Raw genomic sequence first — 5,688 nt, forward strand, 5'->3', positions numbered from 1 at the left:
CACAACAGGGATAAATGTCCGACTCTAGTCGAGCCAAGAGGTATTTTGGGAATTTTAATATTATAGGAATTATTGATGGTGAAATGATTATGATTGATGGATTAGTGATTTTAATTGGGAATTGCAGAGTTAATTTGAAGTTGAATGAGAATTTAAGCCAAAAGACCAAATTGCCCTTGAGTTTAGCTTTGAGGTTAAGTAAGGGCAAGGGAAAAATGGTCATTTTACCATTTTGTTTTTATCAGAATAATCAAGGGTTTGGCAACCTTGTTTTGGACACTTCTTCTTCCTCTAGTTTCTTCTTCAACTCAGCTAGCTTAGGAGCTTGGAAGCTAAGATTAAGGCTTTTAATTTTTGGAGACATTAAGGATTGTGAAACTTGTAACTCGGATTAGCAACTGCCAAGCTTTCTTCATCTAAGGATTTTCGAATTTCTAAGTAGAGGTAAGAATTCTTTTCTCTGTTCTTCACCATGTTCTTCATTGTTCTTGAAGGATTTTGAGTTTTTAAGTTGGATTTTCAAAAGAAATTGACTGTAGAGTGTTTAGAAGAGTAAGCTAGGATGGGAAGCATGTTTGTAAACTATTTTGAAGTCTGGATTGCTATTAAAAATCATTAATTTTCTAAGCTTTGGGGATTGAGGGAAATTTGGGGATTTTAACCCTAAAACTTTGATTTCAAGTTAAAAATTGAAATTTGGTATTTGGTTGGGCTAATTTGATGTTGTGTGATGTATATATATGCTTGGGAATGAAATTTTGCACTACACCAAAATGGGTATTCCACAACACACCATTATAAAACTAATGAAAAAGTATTATAATAAGAATTGTAAAAAGCGGTAAAGTAAAATAAGACTTAAAATAAATGGCGGGCTTGAAATTTTTAAGCGACAATCTTGTAATTTTTCTAAATCCAATTTTCCCTTTCAGACAAAATTTTCCAATTCACGTGTGTTCTTTGCTTGTTCCCTCTCTCTTTATTCTTTTCTCTTCCCAAATTTTCTCTCCTTCTAATCTGCTGCCCTAATTCAATCTTCATTTGATCTTTGACCATAAATCCAATTGCTACTAGTCATAGGTTTAAGCTTCTCCCATTTCCCATATCTCTACCTTGTTTTTCTTTTTATTTCTTTTCTTTCAGTGGAAGGTTTAGCAACATTTTTGGAATGATCTATCTACGGTAAGTTATTTTCCTCTACCACATTCGTATCCTCTTATATATTCTTCTTCCCATGCTTTCTTAGTATGATTTATAAATTTATTGTGGTCATTTTTAGGAACTCAAACCCTAGATATTTGTTTTCTTAAAGAATTGGGGTCACCCATGAAATAGACATGGCTCCAAAATAATTTATAATAATGACTATGGCTCCTATCACTGGCTTCCCGCATCCTCTGGGTAGATCTTGATTTTGTGATTTCTCTATATTTCAGCAGTGCCATATATATTTCAGAAGGATTTGAAAGAAATACAAGATCTAGAAAACACTGGCTGAGAAGAGTTGAAAAATCTTTTATTGGGTTCGAGAGGTACCACTGTAAAGATTCTCTACAATCTTCATCTTCTTCTTTCATTAATCTCTACACTATATTTTGTATTTGAATTTCAACACACACATATATATATAAATTTTTCTTTGAAAGAATCAATTTTTCAATACTTAAGTGGTTCATGTTTCATTGGCAATTTTTAAAGCATCTTCATATTTTCTTTAGTAATTGATCTCAAAATTATGAGGTCAACTAAGGCCAACACTAAATAGTGCTTTTTTTTTGTAGACTCTAAGTTCTGCCCTTTTATATTTACTAAGGCTGAGCTTTTGTTTTCTTCTTGAATAATGCCTTATATCAGAGAAATGTTGTTAGCTTTATAACTACAAAATTCTTTTTAAATATGTAGATTATCGCTAGTATCAAATTAAGTGACCCTGATTAATTTTCTAGAACTAAATGGCTAATATTTTTAATGTTCAAATTTATATTTTGTTAAGATTTGATCTTATTTGTGCTTTTACTTTCATTTCTAGAGTTTTGTACTACATTGTGAGTAATATCAAGTGATATAGTAAGTTATATAAAAGCAAATATTTCTTGCTATGTTTTTGTTACAGTGATAATTTTGTTTTGTTCTTCATATATGATATTATGTAGCTGGGATTGCTTATGGTAGAATTAGTAATCCTGTTTTACAGGTGTCGAATTAAAAAAAAAATGAATTTTACTTTTACAAGGATATATGGAACTAAGAAAGAATGGAAATTGATATGCAAACAAATAGTTAGCTTTATGCTTATGTGTTAGCAATTGCTTGCACAACCATCCTCATTGCATACAATTACGATTGTAGAGAAATCCACTCTCAAATATTGATGAGTATAAGAACTTGCAAGGCCAAACCACTGAGCCTTTGGTAACCCTCTTAGAGTATATGTTGTAAGTGTCTTTGTCCTGGTTATGTTATTCATATTCATATTCTAATTGGTACTTGTTATTTAACCAACACTTGAATTTGAATCTATTATCATATATGTTGGCAAGCAGAATGTTGTCTTGACTGTTGCTGGAACCTTGCATGAAAGAAATGTTTAGGAGCTGCTAGAAGAATGCCACCCACCTGGCATGTTTGAAACCATTTTTCTTATTATCATACTTATTAAAGCTAAGATTTTTTGCTTACAAATGTCAATATGATAATAGATCATATTTGTGGACAGGCATGTATTGTTTTCTGTTATACTGCCATTTTATGCAATGCATTGACTAATAAGTATAGACTTGATTTTGATGTTGGGTTCTTGTCTTGCATATATAGATCAAATTTTTTCTATACCTTTGTTCCTATTGAGCTCTTTCAAGTACTCGTATGTCAAAATAAATCACAATTGGAAAAATATATTTACTTCCACAAAAGAGGAATGTGAGTTTGTGTGAACTGCATAAAGCATAGTATGTTAAAGGGTCTGCTACTCTTATTCTTGTTGGTAGACTAGTATTATGTTCACTCAGACTTATTCTTGTTGTAGGTTATTGTTACTATGGCTTTGGTTTATTCTTATTACTGCTTTTGTTATTTCTGTACCAGATGCTCAGATTTTTTGTTTTGTTTTTATTCTTATAACTTTTGTGTGTGTTAACACTATCCTAATTCAATTTCAAGCTCTTATATTAATAAGAAGTGGAATTTAGGCATTCTTATCATAATGTATCACAATGTGAATGATAATTTATTTTTATTTTACAGTAGAAGAAACAAAAATCTTTGGCAGAGGCAGAGGTTCCTAATGCAAAGAGTTTGCTTATAATGTTGACTTCCAAAAGTTCTGAAAGAAAGTGAAAGTAGTAAAGTGGAAACAAGTATTAATAACATGCCCTTAAACATGGAGTATTTCAGGCAACCAAGGAATAAGGTATACGTTACTGTGTCTTGTGTTTATATATATATATAGACAACATATTTCAAGCTATTTGATCAATATTTTACCTTAACCAAAGTTAAGCTACTACAGTGCGCCTTTTAGGTGGATTGTATCTTTGTGCTCCGTTTTTTCATTGGTTATCTTATTAATCTAGAAATACATTCACAAAAATAAATAAATTCTTTAAACCCAAGATGAAGATTTTAGACTAATGCTTGAAAGTTTGTTGATAAAATCAATCTAGGTGATTAATTTATTGATGAGTTGTATCAAGATTTTGTTAACTAGGTTGAGTTGATTTTTTTAATTGGATTATGGGGACTAATATTGCTTTATTTGAATAAAGCTTTAGTGCATTATATATGTGTCTAAGGGAAAAATTAAAATCAATGATATTTGGTATCTCGAACTTGGAGCTCTTTTCTTATCTTGTAAATAATATTTGTTGTGATAAGATTCGCTGCATACTCACTTGCTAGAATGTATTTCACTCTCTATGTATTTTTAGAATTGTTTATTTTAAAACAGTAATATTGAATGAGATAATTTTCTTAATTAGCAAAAACAATTATAATGTATATGCTAGATGGGGGAAGATGAAGCTCGATATTACATTAAACAGTTTTATAGCATAGTAGAGAAGAGTGATACTATATATTATATATAATGATTTCTTTGTCATTCATCTTATTTTCCTTTTTTATTATGTTATTTTTTTCTTTTTCAAAATGAAACTGAAATGATTATATCAAATGCATAGAACAATCAATTTTTTTCTTCTTCTGTTGTCTATAATCAATTGGAACAGTGAGTTTTCTATGAATCTCTTAAATAAGCTCTCTCTTAGGTTTTGTTTTCTCTTTTACGTTATACGTTTATAATAGAAAGTTTTTTTTTTCATGTTTTAGGAAAGTGAAGAAATTTAAACATTTAAATATACATGTATGCATTATTAGATCTTCTTATTATTTACAATTCATGTGTTGAATAGTTTTATGCATTATTGTCTACCCTACTGTGATGATATTCTAGATTATTTTAGATTAACTATTTACAACTAGTGAATACATTATTGTATATGTTATGTTATAGCAAAAAATAGTAGCAGTTACTTATTGCAATTTCCTCATCCCTTTATCTCAATTTTTATTTATCACATTTTTTTTGTGTTGCAGAAAATGACAATGCAAGGATGGATGTTGTATTCTACACAGTTGGGGAGGAGTATATTTTGCTTGTTGTTGTAAGCTCACTTCAAGTTTTATACATCTATTGGCTTTTCATCAAGTTGGTCACCTACAATCAGGATTGAGCACTGCATACCACTAGAGGCTTGTAGATGGTTTTGGACAATTATTTACATTTTTTGCATAAAATTATCAAAGATGATTTATTGTAAGCCTAGTTTAGGCAAAATATTGTAATTTTATTATAGTGATTAATAAATATTTAGTTATATTATCTTGTTTGGCTAACTTTTAATGTTGTGTTGTTTCTTTTCTTTTTGGTTTTGTGTAAGTGAAATAAAAAAATCTTACATGATATAATATATATTCAACAATAGTTATAGCTTATCCAATAATTAAAATAACACAAGAAACATGTTATTGTAAAGTATATTATAAAACTATTTTATAATTTGCAAAAAGTGTTATATAAACCATTATGAATAGACTAAAGAAACACTTATCCATTATATAAAATAACACATCAAAAGTATTATCATAGACTATAGAATAACACTTCTCTATAACTATGGAAAAGTTTTATGCAAAGAGGTCCGACCTACGATAATATCACTTTCCTTAAGACATTGAAAAGTGTTATGGTATATATTTAATAATACTTTTTTCGTGTTGTGGAAAGGAGTATTTGGTGTAGTGTTGGGGCTGGTTGCAGGTTTGGGAGAGTTTTAAGTCGATTTTGGTTAAGTTTGAATTCTGGAAAAAAAAAATGTAGAATTGGCCTCTGACTTGCGTCGACCGACCAACCTTGGGTACCTGGTCGACCGGCCTACGGTTTTGGCACGCCCAGCCATTTTGGCCTGACGGTCGACCGACCCTTGTTGGCAGCCACATTTTTGGGTTATTTTCAAATGTTTTCAATGGGTAACTGATAACTCTACAAAATAGAGTTATTTTACCATATTTTTTATGCTAATTGTTGCTTAGTCTTTGAGTTTTTAAGTAATTTATTAAGTTTTAAAGTAATTTTAAATTTATTAGTCTTATTGTATTTTTTTTTTAGATTTTTATATGTTTTATAGATAT

General features: G+C 29.8%; 1 long non-coding RNA gene across 1 annotated transcript; it reads left to right on the forward strand.

The window, feature by feature from the left end:
- Window positions 1–229: 229 nt before the first annotated feature.
- LOC133805770 (uncharacterized) lies at window positions 230–4,884 on the forward strand. Its single transcript, XR_009879000.1, has 4 exons — window positions 230–444; window positions 1,437–1,532; window positions 3,244–3,409; window positions 4,594–4,884. It is a non-coding gene; the product is annotated as an uncharacterized LOC133805770 (long non-coding RNA).
- The last annotated feature ends 804 nt before the right edge of the window (window positions 4,885–5,688 follow it).

The sequence above is a fragment of the Humulus lupulus genome, chromosome 1, assembly GCF_963169125.1.
Source record: "Humulus lupulus chromosome 1, drHumLupu1.1, whole genome shotgun sequence".
NCBI lineage: Eukaryota > Viridiplantae > Streptophyta > Magnoliopsida > Rosales > Cannabaceae > Humulus > Humulus lupulus.